The following is a 15,960-nucleotide window of genomic DNA, read 5'->3' as shown; positions in this document are numbered from 1 at the left end:
CATCAGTGATATTGGTCTGTAATTTTCTATTTTTGTCGTATCTTTGTCTGATTTTGGTATCAGGGTGATGGTGGCCTCCTAGAATGAGTTTCGGAGTGTTCCCTCCTCTGCAATTTTTTGGAAGAGTTTGAGAAGGATGGGTGTTAGCTCGTCTCTAAATGTTTGATAGAATTCACCTGTGAAGCCATCTGGTCCTGGACTTTTGTTTGTTGGAAGATTTTTAATCACAGTTTCAATTTCATTACTTGTGATTGGTCTGTTCATATTTTCTACTTTTTCCTGGTTCAGTCTTGGAAGGTTATACCTTTCTAAGAATTTGTCCATTTCTTCCAGGTTGTCCATTTTATTGGCATAGAGTTGCTTGTAGTAGTCTCTCAGGATGCTTCGTATATCTGCGGTGTCTGTTGTAACTTCTGCTTTTTCATTTCTAATTTTATTGATTTGAGTCCTCTCTCTCTTTTTCTTGATGAGTCTGGCTAATGGTTTATCAATTTTGTTTATCTTCTCGAAGAACCAGCTTTTAGTTTTATTGATCTTTGCTATTGTTTTCTTTGTTTCTATTTCATTTATTTATGCTCTGATCTTTATGATTTCTTTCCTTCTGCTAACTTTGGGTTTTGTTAGTTCTTCTATCTCTAGTACCTTTAGGTGTAAGATTAGATTGTTTATTTCAGATTTTTCTTGTTTCTTGAGGTAGGCTTTTATAGCTACAAACTTCCCACTTAGAACTGCTTTTGCTGAATGCCATAGGTTTTGGATCATCATGTTTTCATTATCATTTGTCTCTAGGTATTTTTTGATTTCCTCTTTAATTTCTTCAGTGATCTCTTGGTTATTTAGTAACATATTGTTTAGCCTCCATGTGTTTGTATTTTTTACATTTTTTTCCCTGTAATTGATTTCTAATCTAATAGCGTTGTGGTCAGAAAAGATGCTTGATATCATTTCAGTTTTCTTAAATTTACTGAGGCTTGATTTGTGACCCAAGATGTGATCTATCCTGGAGAATGTTCCGTGCACACTTGAGAAAAAAGTGTAATCTGCTGTTTTTGGATGGAATGTCCCATAAATATCAATTAAATCTATCTGGTCTATAGTGTCATTTAAAGCTTGTCTTTCCTTATTAATTTTCTGTTTGGATGATCTGTCCATTGGTGTAAGTGAGGTGTTAAAGTCCCCCACTATTACTGTGTTACTGTCAATTTCCTCTTTTATAGCTGTTAGCAGTTGCCTTGTGTTTTGAGGTGCTCCTGTGTTGGGTGCATATACATTTAAAACTGTTATATCTTCTTCTTGGATTGATCCCTTGATCATTATGTAGTGTTCTTCCTTGTCTCTTGTAACTTTCTTTACTTTAAAGTCTATTTTATCTGATATGAGTATTGCTACTCCAGCTTTCTTTTGATTCCCATTTGCATGGAATATCTTTTTCCATCCCCTCACTTTCAGTCTGTATGTGTCCCTAGGTCTGAAGTGGGTCTCTTGTAGACAGCATATATATGGGTCTTGTTTTTCTATGCATTCAGCAAGCCTGTGTCTTTTGATTAGAGCATTTAATCCATTCACGTTTAAGGTAATTATCGATATGTATGTTCCTGTTACCATTTTCTTAACTGTTTTGGGTTTGTTTTTGTAAGTCCTTTTCTTCTCTTGTGTTTCCCACTTAGAGAAGGTCCTTTAGCATTTGTTGTAGAGCTGGTTTGGTGGTGCTGAATTCTCTCAACTTTTGCTTGTCTGTACAGCTTTTGATTTCTCCATTGAATCTGAATGAGATCCTTGCTGAGTAGAGTAATCTTGGTTGTAGGTTCTTCCCTTTCATCACTTTAAGTATATCATGCCACTCTCTTCTGGCTTGTAGAGTTTCTCCTGAGAAATCAGCTGTTAACCTTATGGGAGTTCCCTTGTGTATTATTTGTCATTTTTCCCTTGCTGCTCTCAATAATTTTTCTTTGTCTTTAGTTTTTGCCAATTTGAATACTGTGTGTCTCGGTGTGTTTCTCCTTGCATTTATCCTGTATGGGACTCGCTGAGCTTTCTGGACTTGGGTGGTTATTTCCTTTTCCATGTTAGGGAATTTTTCGACTATAATGTCTTCAAATATTTCCTCTGGTCCTTTCTCTCTCTCTTCTCCTTCTGGGACCCCTATAATGCGAATGTTGTTGCGTTTAATGTTGTCCCAGAGTTCTCCTGGGCTGTCTTCTTTTCTTTTCATTCTTTTTTCTTTAGTCTGTTCCGCAGCAGTGAATTCCACCATTCTGTCTTCCAGGTCACTTATCCGTTCTTCTGCCTCAGTTATTCTGCTATTGATTCCTTCTAGTATAGTTTTCATGTCAGTTATTGTATTGTTCCTCTCTGTTTGTTTGTTCTTTAATTCTTCTAGCTCTTTGTTAAACATTTCCTGCATCTTCTCGATCTTTGCCTCCATTCTTTTTCCGAGGTCCTGGATCATCTTCACTATCATTATTCTGAATTCTTTTTCTGGAAGGTTGCCTATTTCCACTTCATGTAGTTGTTTTTCTGGGGTTTTATCTTGTTCCTTCATCTGGTACATAGCCCTTTGCCTTTTCATCTTGTCTATCTTTCTGTGAATGTGGGTTTTGTTCCACAGGCTGCAGGATTGTAGTTCTTCTTGCTTCTGCTGTCTTCCCTCTGGTGCATGAGGCTATCTAAGAGGCTTGTGCAAGTTTCCTGATGGGAGGGACTGGTGGTGGGTAGAGCTGGCTGTTGTTCTTGTGGGCAGAGCTCAATAAAAATTTAATCCACCTGTCTGGTGATGGGGGTTGGGTGCTGGGTTCCTTCTCTGTTGGCTGTTTGGCCTGAGACAACCCAACACTGGAGCCTACCTGGGCTCTTTGGTGGGGCTAATGGCGGACTCTGGGAGGGCTCATTCCAAGGAGAACTTCCCAGAACTTCTGCTGACAGTGTCCTTGTCCTCACGGTGAGACACCGCCACCCCCCACCTCTGTAAGAGACCCTCCAACACTAGCAGGTAGGTCTGCTTCAGTCTCCTGTGGGGTCACTGCTCCTTCCCCTGGGTCCCAATGTGCACACTACTCTGTGTGTGTCCTTCAGGATGGAGTCCCTGTTTCCCCCAGTCCTGTTGAAGTCCTGCAATCAAATCCTGCTAGCCTTCAAAGTCTGATTCTCTAGGAATTCCTCCTCCCGTTGCCAGACCCCCAGGTTGGGAAGCCTGACGTGGGGCTCAGAACCTTCACTCCAGTGGGTGGACTTCTGTGGTATAAGTGTTCTCCAGTTTGTGAGTCACCCACCCAACAGTTACGGGTTTTGATTTTATTGTGATTGTGCCCCTCCTGCCATCTCATTGTGGCTTCTCCTTTGTCTTTGGATGTGAGGTTTCTTTTTTGGTGAGTTCCAGTGTCTTCCTGTCGATGATTGTTCAGCCGTGAGTTGTGATTCCGGTGCTCTCGCAAGAGGGAGTGAGAGCACGTCCTTCTACTCCACCGTCTTGAACCAATCAGATTAAAAACTTATATATAAGACCTGAAACAATAAAACTCCTGGAAGAAAACATAAGGGAAAATTCCCTTGACATTGGTCTTGGCAAAGATTTTTCGGGTATGACATAAAAAGCAAAAGTAACAAAAGCAAAAATCAGCAAGTTGGACTACATCAACCTAAAATGTATCTGCACAGCAAAAGAAACAATCAGAAAAATGAAAAGACAACCTATGGAATGAGAGAAAATATTTGCAAACTATCTCTCCGATAAGAGATCAATATCCAAAATATACAAGGAATTCATACAACTCAATAGCAAAATCCAAACAATCTGATTAAAAAGTGGACAAGGGAACTGAAGAGACATATTGCCAAAGAAGACATACAGATATCCACAGGTATATGAAAAGGTGATTAACATCACTAATCATCAGGGAAATGCAAAGCAAAACCATAATGAGATATCAACTCACATCTGTTAGAATGGCCATCACCAACCAGACAAGAGATAACAGAAACAATAAGCGAATCTCAGAAGCCTGGGAACTCCAAGGTCAAGGTGTCAGCAGATTTGGTGTCTGGACTGACTTTAAAACTTTATGAGGAGCCGCCAGATTCTGTCATCATTTGGGCAGTGCCTTATAAACAGTTCTCAACTGACCAACAAAGAGCTGCTTGGTTTATAGATGGCAGTTGTAAGCAGGACTTCTCAAACTTTCATGTTTATGTGAATAACCCAAATCACCAGGGGATCTTGTTAAAATGCAAATTCTGATTTGATGGCAGAGAAGAAGGACGTGCTCTCACTCCCTCTTGTGAGAACACCAGAATCACAACTAACTTCTGAACAATCATCGACAGGACTGGGGGAAACAGAGACTCCACTCTTGGAGGGCACACACAAAGTAGTGTGGGCATCGGGACCCAGGGGAAGGAGCAGTGACCCCATAGGAGACTGAAGCAGACCTACCTGCTTGTGTTGGAGTGTCTGCTGCAGAGGTGTGGGGTGGCGGTGTCTCACCTTGAGGACAAGGACACTGTCAGCAGAAGTTCTGGGAAGTACTCCTTGGCTTGTGCCGTCCCAGAGTCCACCATTAGCCCCACCAAAGAGCCAGGGTAGGCTCCAGTGTTGGGTCGTCTCAGACCAAACAACCAACAGGGAGGGAACGCTGCCCCCCCCAAATGAAGACAAGCCAATTAAAGTTTTACTGAGCTCTGCCCACCAGAGCAACAGCCTGTTCTGCCCACCATCAGGAAACTTGCACAAGCCTCTTACATGGCCTCATCCACCAGAGGGCAGAGAGCAGAAGCAAGAAGAACTACAATCCTGCAGCCTGTGGAAAAAAAACCACATTCACAGAAATATAGACAAGATGAAAAGGCAGAGGGCTATGTACCAGATGAAGGAACAAGATAAAACCCCAGAAAAACAACTACATGAAGTGGAAATAGGCAACCTTCCAGAAAAAAAATTCAGAATGATGATAGTGAAGATGATCCAGGACCTCGGGAAAAGAATGGAGGCAAAGATCGAGAAGATGCAAGAAATGTTTAACAAAGACCTAGAAGAATTAAAGAACAAACAAGAAGATGAACAATACAATAACTGAAATGAAAACTGCACTAGAAGGAATCAATAGCAGAATAACTGAGGCAGAAGAACGGATAAGTGACCTGGAAGACAGAATGGTGGAATTCACTGCTGCAGAACAGACTAAAGAAAAAAGAATGAAAAGAAATGAAGACAGCCTAAGAGACCTCTGGGACAATATTAAACGCAACAACATTCGCATTATAGGGGTCCCAGAAGGAGAAGATAGAGAGAAAGGACCAGAGGAAATATTTGAAGACATTATAGTTGAAAACTTCCCTAACATGGGAAAGGAAATAGCCACCCAAGTCCAGGAAGCGCAGAGAGTCCCATACAGGATAAACCTAATGAGAAACACACTGAGACACATAGTAATCAAATTGACAAAAATTAAAGACAAAGAAAAATTATTGAAAGCAGCAAGGGAAAAACAACAAATAACATACAAGGGAACTCCCATAAGGTTAAGAGCTGATTTCTCAGGAGAAACTCTACAAGCCAGAAGAGAGTGGCATGATATACTTAAAGTGATGGAAGGGAAGAACCTACAACCAAGATTACTCTACCCAGCAAGGATCTCATTCAGATCCGATGGAGAAATCAAAAGCTTTACAGACAAGCAAAAGCTAAGAGAATTCAGCACCACCAAACCAGCTCTACAACAAATGCTAAAGAAACTTCTCTAAGTGGGAAACACAAGAGAAGAAAAGGACCTACAAAAAACAAACCCAAAACAATTAAGAAAATGGTAATAGGAACATACATATCGATAATTACCTTAAACATGAATAGATTAAATGCTCTAACCAAAAGACACAGGCTTGCTGAATGCATAGAAAAACAAGACCCATATATATGCTGTCTACAAGAGACCCACTTCAGACCTAGGGGCTCATACAGACTGAAAGTGAGGGGATGGAAAAAGATATTCCATGCAAATGGAAATCAAAAGAAAGCTGGAGTAGCAATACTCATATCAGATAAAATAGACTTTAAAGTAAAGAAAGTTACAAGAGACAAGGAAGAACACTACATAATGATCAAGGGATCAATCCAAGAAGAAGATATAACAGTTTTAAATGTATATGCACCCAAAACAGGAGCACCTCAAAACACAAGGCAACAGCTAACAGCTATAAAAGAGGTTATCGACAGTAACACAGTAATAGTGGGGGACTTTAACACCTCACTTACACCAATGGACAGATCATCCAAGCAGAAAATTAATAAGGAAAGACAGGCTTTAAATGACACAATAGACCAGATAGATTTAGTTGACATTTACAGGACATTCCATCCAAAAACAGCAGATTACACTTTTTTCGCAAGTGTGCACGCAACATTCTCCAGGATAGATCACTTCTTGCGTTACAAATCAAGCCTCATTAAATTAAGAAAATTGAAATCATAGCAACATCTTTTCTGACCACAACGCTATTAGATTAGAAATCAATTACAGGGAAAAAAACGTAAAAAACGCAAACACATGGAGGCTAAACAATACGTTGCTAAATAACCAAGAGATCAGTGAAGAAATCAAAGAGGAAATTAAAACATACCTCAAGACAAATGAGAATGAAAACATGACGATCCAAAACCTATGGGATGCAGCAAAAGCAGTTCTATGAGGGAAGTTTATAGCAATACAATCCAACCTCAGGAAACAACAAACATCTCAAATAAACAATCTTACCTTTCACCTAAAGGAACTAGAGAAAGAAGAAACAACAAACATCTCAAATAAACAGGAAACAACAAACATCTCAAATAAACATCTCAAATAAACAATCTTACCTTTCACCTAAAGGAACTAGAGAAAGAAGAAGAAACAAAACCCAAAGTTAGTAGAAAGAAAGAAATCATAAAGATCAGAGTAGAAATAAATCAAATAGAAACAAAGAAAACAATAGCAAAGATCAATAAAACTAAAAGCTGGTTCTTTGAGAAGATAAACAAAATTGATAATCCATTATCCAGACTCATCAAGAAAAAGAGGGAGAGGACTCAAGTCAATAAAATTAGAAATGAAAAAGGAGATGTTACAACAGACACCGCAGAAATACAAAGCATCCTAAGAGATTACTACAAGCAACTCTCTGCCAATAAAATGGACAACCTTGAAGAAATGGACAAATTCTCACAAAGGTATAACCTTCCAAGACTGAACCAGGAAGAAATAGAAAATATGAATAGACCAATCACAAGTAATGAAATTGCAACTGTGATTAAAAATCTTCCAACAAACAGAAGTCCAGGACCAGGTGGCTTCACAGATGAATTCTATCAAACATTTAGAGAAGAGCTAACACCCATCCTTCTCAAACTCTTCCAAAAAATTGCAGAGGAAGGAACACTCCCAAACTCATTCTAGGAGGCCACCATCACCCTGATACCAAAATCAGACAAAGATATGACAAAAATAGAAAATTACAGACCAATATCACTGATGAATATAGATGCAAAAATCCTCAGCAAAATACTAGCAAACAGAATCCAACAACACATTAAAAGGATCATACACTATGATCAAGTGGGATTTATCCCAGGGATGCAAGGATTCTTCAATATACGTAAATCAATCAGTGTGATACACCATATTAACAACTTGAAGAAGAAAAACCATATGATCATCTCAATCGACACAGAGAAAGCTTTTGACAAAATTCAACACCCATTTATGATAAAAACTCTCCAGAAATTGGGCATAGAGGGAACCTACTTCAACATATTTAAAGGCCGTATATGACAAACCCACAGGAAACATCATTCTCAATGGTGAAAAACTGAAAGCATTTCCTCTAAGATCAGGACCAAGACAGGATGTCCACCATCACCTCTATTATTCAACATAGTTTTGGAAGTCCTAGCCATGGCAATCAAAGAAAAATAAGTAAAAGGAATCCAAATCGGAAAAGAAGTAAAGCTGTCACTGTTTGCAGATGACATGATACTATACATAGAGAATCCTAAAGATGCCACCAGAAAACTACTAGAGCTAATCAATGAATTTGGTAAAGTTGCAGGATACAAAATTAATGCACAGAAATCTCATGCATTCCTATATACTAAAGATGAAAAATCTGAAGGAGAAATTAAGAAACAGTCCCATTTACCATTGCAACAAAAAAATAAAATACCTAGGAATAAACCTACCTAGGGAGACAAAAGACCTGTATGCAGAAAACTATAAGACACTGATGAAAGAAATGAAAGATGATACAAATAGGTGGAGAGATATACCATGTTCTTGAATCGGAAGAATCAACATTGTGGAAATGACTATACTACCGAAAGCAATCTACAGATTCAATGCAATCCCTATCAAATTACCAATGGCATTTTTTACAGAACCAGAACAAAAAATCTTAAAATTTGTGTAGAGACACCTGAGACTGAATAGCCAAAACGGTCTTGAGGGAAAAAAAATGGAGCTGGAGGAATCAGACTCCATGACTTCAGAGTATACTGCAAATCTACAGTAATCAAACAGTATGGTACTGCCAGAAAAACAGAAACATTGATCAATGGAACAATAGATAGATAGAAAACCCAGAGATAAACCCACACACCTATGGTCAACTAATCTATGACAAAGGAGGCAAGGATATACAATGGAAGAAAGACAGTTTCTTCACTAAGTGGTGTTGTGAAAACTTGACAGCTACATGTAAAAGAATGTAATTAGGGCTTCCCTGGTGGCACAGTGGTTGAGAATCTGCCTGCCAATGCAGGGGACACGGGTTCGAGCCCTGGTCTGGGAAGATCCCACATGCCGCGGAGCGATTAAGCCCGTGAGCCACAATTGCTGAGCCTGTGTGTCTGGAGCCTGTGCTCCGCAACGGGAGAGGCCACGATAGTGAGAGGCCCGCGCACCGCGATGAAGAGTGGCCCCCACTTGCCGCAACTAGAGAAAGCCCTCACACAGAAACGAAGACCCAACACAGCCATAAATAAATAAATAAATAAATAAATAAAATTAAAAAAAAAAAAAGAATGTAATTAGAACACTCCCTAACAGTATACACAAAAATAAACTCAAAATTGATTAGAAACCTAAATGTAAGACCGGACACTATAAAACTCTTAGAAGAAAATATAGGAAGAACACTCTTTGACATAAATCACAGCAAGATCTTTTTTGATCCACCTCCTAGAGTAATGGAAATAAAAACAAAAATAAAAAAATAGGACCTAATTAAAATTAAAAGCTTTTGCATAGCAAGGGAAACTACAAACAAGATGAAGAGACAACCCTCAGAATGGGAGAAAATATTTGCAAATGAATCAACAGACAAAGGATTAATATCCAAAATATATAAACAGCTCATATAGCTCAATATCAAAAAATAAACAACCCAATCCAAAAATGGGCAGAAGACCTAAATAGACATTTCTCCAAAGAAGACATACAGATGGCCAAGAAGCACATGAAAAGCTGCTCAACATCACTAATTATTAGTGAAATGCAAATCAAAACTACATTGATGTATCACCTCACAGCAGTTAGAATGGCCATCATCAGAAAATCTACAAAGAACTAATGCTGGAGAGGGTGTGGAGAAAAGGGAACCCTCTTGCACTGTTGGTGGTAATGTCAATTGATACAGCCACTGTGGAGAACAGTATGGAGGTTTCTTAAAAACTAAAAATTGAATTACCATATGACCCAGCAATCCCACTACTGGGCATATACCCAGAGAAAACCATAATTCAAAAAGACACATGCACCCCAATGTTCATTGCTGTGCTATTTACAATAGCCAGGACATGGAAGTAACCTAAATGCCCATTGACAGATGAATGGATAAAGAAGGTGTGGTACATATATACAATGGAATATTACTCAGCCATAAAAAGGAATGAAATTGGGTCATTTGTAAAGACTTGGATGAATCTAGAGACTGTCATACAGAGTGAAGTAGGTCAGAAAGAGAAAAACAAATATCATATATTAATGCATGTATGTGGAACCTAGAAAAATGGTACAGATGAACCGGTTTGCAGGGCAGAAAGTGAGACACAGATGTAGAGAACAAACGTATGGACACCCAGGGGGGAAAGTGGCGGGGGTGGTGGTGGTGGTGTGATGAATTGGGAGATTGGGATTGACATATATACACTAATATGTATAAAATGGATAACTAGTAAGAACCTGCTGTATAAAAAATAAATAAAATAAAATTCAAAAATTAAATAAAAATAAACCATTTTTCTCATAAAAATTTTAGAATATATTTTGAGTTAATTTTTTTGTGACTGGTATAAGACAGGGATCCAATTTTATTTTCTGCATGTGATTATCCAGTTTTTCCAATACCATTTATTGAAGAGACCATTATTTCTCCATTGAGTATTCCTGGCTTCCTTGTCAAATATTAGTTGACTGTAAATACATGCTTTATTTTGAGGTTCTTTATTCTTTTCCATTGGTCTATGTGTCCCTTTTTACTCCATTATCATAGTGTTTTACTCCTGTATCATAGTGTTACTATAGGTTTGTAATATAGTTTGAAATCAAGAAATCTGATACCCTCAGCTTTGTTCTTCTTTCTCAGGATGCTTTGGTTATTCAGGGTCTTTTGGTTTCATATGAATTTTAGATGTTTTTAGATTGTTTTTTCTATTTCTGTAAAAAATGCTATAGGAATTTTGATAGTGATTGCATTGAATCTTTAGATGGTTTTGAGCAGTATTGTTTTACCTGATTACTTCTGGTATTCTTTCCCTGGCTCTGGATAGTCTTCTTCCACGCATGTGCTAATCAGTGCACAGCTGATAAATCAAGGGCAATTTTCTACAGATCTCTGAAGCTCCCTCTAATCTGCTCTGTACATTCTAGCTATCTTGGAGTCCCCAGTCTCTGAACTTAGTCTTTTTGACTCAAGGGACCTGTGGCTTTTGTTAGGGTCTCCCTTCCTGAGCTGCAGCTCGCACATACTCTATAGGAAGAGCGCTGGGAAATCTTAGGGTTTACATTGTTTGTCTACCTTCTCTCAAGTGTCACTGCCCTGTGACGCCTGTTTTCCAATGTCTGAAAACCATTGTTTTACGTTTTCTCATTTTTTAATACAGGTTTTATTTTTTAGAATAGTTTAAGATTTACAGAAAAAATTGAGATGATAGTAGATATTGTAGATAGTCCAATACCCCACACCTTGTTTCCCCTGTTATTACTATTGTTCATTAGTACAATACACTTGTCATAATTAATGAACCAATATCAATGTAAGACTACTAACCATTTTTCGTAGTTCATTTATATTGCTTTAGTTTTTAACCTAATGTCCCTTTTCTAGGACCCCATTCGGGATTCTACATACATTTAGTTGTCATATCTCTTTAGACTTCTCTTGGTTATGGCAGCTTTTCAAATTTTCCTTGTTTTCGATTACCTTGACACTTTTGAGAAGTTCTGGTTAGATGTTTTGTAGGATGTTCTATTATTGGACTTTGATATTTTTTTCATGATAAGACTGGGATTATGGGTTACTGAGAGAAAGACCACAGAGGTAAAGTGGTCATCTCACCATAGCAAGGCTACACACTATCAACATGATTTATGACTGTTGATGTTGAGCTTGATCACCTGGCTGAAGTAGTGTTTGTTTCTCAGGTTTTTCCACTGTAAAGTTATTCTTTTTCCCACTTTCCATGCTGTACTCTTTGGAAGAAAGCCACTATTTGCAGTCCTCACCTAAGGAATGGGGAGGTGTATTCCCCCTCCTTGAGGGCGGAATATCTACATAAATTATTTGGAATTCTTCTGCACAAAAGACTTGTCTCTTCTCCCTCATTTATTACTTTATTCTGTCATTTATTTATGTTAGTATAGACTCATGGATATTTATTTTATACTTTGCTTTATAATCCAGTACTACTTTATTTTCTTTACCAATTGTTTCAGCTTTGGCCACTGGGAATTCAGCGGTTTCTGTACTCATTCGATATACCCCCATCTATGTGGCTTTTTGGGTTTTTTGAGTACTTTACCACTTTCTGACACTACAAAATGCTCCAGGCTCATCTGCTGTAATTCTTGCCCCAGTCTTAGAATCAGCCATTTCTCGAAGGAGCCCTTTCTTTTTATTGGAAAATCATATTAGAAACCAAGATCTGGGCACTAGGTATGCTTGTTGCTACAGGGGTATCTTTACTTTTTTTAGGTCCTCTAAGTTGACAGAACAAAAAATATATGCATGCATACTAAGCTGTGTATATGCACATATCTATGAATATTTCTATATGTAACCATCTGTACCTATATTAAGCCAGACATGAATTCATACTGATGTCTCAAGCTATAATCTATTACTACATGGATCATTTGAGGAAATTATTTTTAATTAAATTTTATTTATTTTTTTGATTAAAGTAGTTCAGAAGAGTAAAAGGGCATGTAATGAAAATCTTCCTTTCTACCCTTTCTTAACATCGAGCTGGTTTCCCTCTTGGAGGTAACAAACCTTACCATTTTCTGTAGGGGAACTGAGATGGACAGAAGACCTTCGTAGGACCTGTGAAAAAGTTAATTTTTTTTTTTTATAAATTAATTAATTTTATTTATTTATTTTTGGCTGTGTTGCTGTGTGCAGGCTTTCTCTAGTTGTGGCGAGCGGGGGCCACTATTCCTTGCAGTGAGCGGGCTTCTCATTGCAGTGGCTTCTCTTGTTGCAGAGCACAGGCTCTAGGTGCGTGGGCTTCAGTAGTTGTGGCTCGCGGGATCTAGAGCGCAGGCTCAGTAGTTGTGGCGCACGGGCTTAGCCGCTCTGGGGCATGTGGGATCTTCCTGGACCAGGGCTCGAACCCGTGTCCCCTGCATTGGCAGGCAGATTCTCAACCATTGTGCCACCAAGGAAGCCCAAAAAGTTAATTTTTAAAGCAGGTTTACATATCTACTTCAATTTTAACCTACATGAGAATCAATCAAAGAAGACAGTACCAATACCATTTTATTTTTGAAGGTTTTTTTTTCTTTCTTTTTCTTTTTCTTTTTTTTGGTTGCACCCCAGGTGGCCTATGGGATCTTAGTTCCCTGGCCAGGGATCAAACCCGGGCCCCCTGCAGTGGAATTGTGGAGTCCTAACCACTGGACCGCCAGGGAATTCCCCCAATATCATTTTAACAGTAAGGAAACTGGGGAATAAAAATCTGTTTTCCTCCTAAATTAAAAAAAAAAAATGCGTAAACGTGTTTTGTGGACAATTTAAGAAACAATATAGGAACAACCAAACTTTAGAGTCAGGATTTGACTGTGTTATATAAATCCCATCTCTGCTGGTTTCCAGTGATTTGACCATGCTGTATGTTTTAAACTCTGAGTCTCAATATTTTTATCTGAATATTGGGATAATAATCATCTAATACAGCCATTAATTATATTTGCAATGCACTCAATCTTGTGCCTGGCATAAACTAACTGCTCAATGAATGATAGTTATTATTATTTTTGAGTTATAGTGGTTGAGCATAAAACACTAAACTGTTTTATTATATGCCAGTGAGATTTATTTAAGTTAGCCTCAAATATTGGATAGCAGGAACTCTAGTTGTTTCTTTTCCCCCTGCCATCTAGGCAGGTCCATTGGCAGGAAAGTATCATGTTCTGTATTTTAACAACACATCTTTGGGGCAAGGTTCTTGCTTTCTCCTCTTGATAGAAATGCAAAGTCAAATTTTTATAAAATAAAAATTTTTTTATAAAATAAAAAAATTTATTATAAAATAAAAAGTTACTAAAATTCCTTTTTGCCTTCAATAACTATATATTGGAGTTCCCTTCCAGTATTTAAAGCATTTGGGGGAAGGCCTTTAATTTGTACCCTGATGTGAGAACTTTAAATAGGGATGAAATTCTAAATAAATCTAAGTGACAGTTCGACAGTAAGAGAGGACATTTCTTTCTACCTAAGCTGCTCTTGACAATGGACACTTAACCAGGCTAATCAAATGTGACGTCTATCATCAAAATTAGTAAGGCATGAAAAACCTTTATCATATCATTCATTACATTGCCCATTTGAAAATATGATCTCTTGTGCTTTCTTACTCATATGGCTGATTTGCTTTGTTGTGCAACAGAAACTAACATGGTATTATGAAGCAATTATACTCCAATAAAGATCTATTTAAAAAAAAAAAAGAATGGTCACTTGGTGTTCCCTCTGCAAAGCGAGGGTTTTAGGTTTTTAGGAGAATGTTTAATGGTCCAGGATTTGCCAGTCCCTGTGGAAGTCCTTTTATGTTCATGTTTGCAAAAGAGCTACTGACCTCTTGCATAATTAGAGTTCTTTATCTTCCACTCTTTTTAACTTGGGCAGTTTGTAAATAATTTAGTGCTACTTTCTCCAAGGGTTATATCCTTTCCGAAGTTTATTTCCATGGTGGTCTTATATAATCCTTATTAAGAAGAGAGAACTCACTGATACCCACTGTAGGGATGAGTTAATTAAGGCAAAGAGGATATGCAAGTATTTCCAGATTTACTCATAGTCTGACCCTCTTTTCCTTTTGTATTTAACAAATACAGCTATTAAATCATATATATATATACACACACACATATATCCAAGTTAGTGTATTGTGTTTCTTTTTATTTTAAGCTTTGTTTTGTTTTTCATTTCCAGGTGCGTTTTCAAATTAACCTCTCATTTTGTCATAAAGTCATTCACTTTTGTAATTAGTCATTATGCAATGGTGCTTGTCCTGTTTATGTCTCACTTTTTATAATTTACCAAGGGATTTCCAGCTAACTAAACCTCAGTCAGCTCATTTTATGATTTAGGAAAATGCAGATTTCACCTAACTGGTGAACCAATCTCTGTCTATTAGATAACCTCATGAAGTGCAGAATCTAAGGAATAACTTTTTTAAACCAGACACTTGCCAGTTTGAATAAAAATGCTTCTATGGGCATTTGGAAATAAAATGCAACTTTGGCTTGGTAATTGTGGCTTGACAGATCTGTTACTAAATTCCAGCACACAGGGAATTCTAAAGGTGAATTGTCAACTTGCTACAAGGTTTTCACCCAGTGTCCATAACAGGTGTATGCAAGTCCACAAATGTCAGGATTTGGCAGATATTGCTTGATAAGATTGTATTGGGAGACTTCCCTGGTGGTGCAGTGGTTAAGAATACACCTTCCAATGCAGGGGACGTGGGTTCGATCCCTGGTCGGGGAACTAAGATCCAACATGCTGCGGGGCAACTAAGCCCACGCGCCGCAGCTACTGAGCCCGTGTGCCACAACTAGAGAGAAGCCTGTGAGCCGCAACGAAAGATCCCACATGCCGCAATGAAGATCCCGCGTGCTGCAAGTAAGACCTGATGCAGCCAAATAAATAAATAAATAAAATTAAAAAAAAAAAGAATGACAGATGATGTTTAAAAAAAAGATTGTATTGGGTTTTGAAAGACTGGGTAAAAATACGTGATAATATATAGTTCTGGTGTTTCCCAGTGGTTGCTAGACCTATGTGTACAAAATTATCTTTACTAACTTAATAAATAAAAATACATTTGACCCTTGAACAATATGGGTGTGAGAGGGACCGACCCCTTGTGCAGTCGAAAATCCATATATAACTTTTGACTCCCCCAAAACTTAACTACTAATAGCCAACTGTTGACCGGAAGCCTTACTGATAAACAGTCTATTAACACGTGTTTTGTATATTACATGTATTATATACAGTATTCTTACAATAAAGTAAGCTAGAGAGAAGGAAATGTTATTAAGAAAATTATACGGAATAGAAAATACCCTTACAGTACTGTACTGTATTTAGCGATACCATAGGTTTATGTCATCTGTTTACAAGATGAATCATCTGTTAGTACCTACCTCATTATTATTTTTTTTTTTGCGGAGGCGTTGAAACCTCTTGATTTATTCCGATTATTTAACATAC

The sequence above is a fragment of the Eschrichtius robustus genome, chromosome 6 (assembly GCF_028021215.1).
Source record: "Eschrichtius robustus isolate mEscRob2 chromosome 6, mEscRob2.pri, whole genome shotgun sequence".
Classification (NCBI taxonomy): domain Eukaryota; kingdom Metazoa; phylum Chordata; class Mammalia; order Artiodactyla; family Eschrichtiidae; genus Eschrichtius; species Eschrichtius robustus.
Note: the sequence above shows the minus strand (reverse complement) of the source record.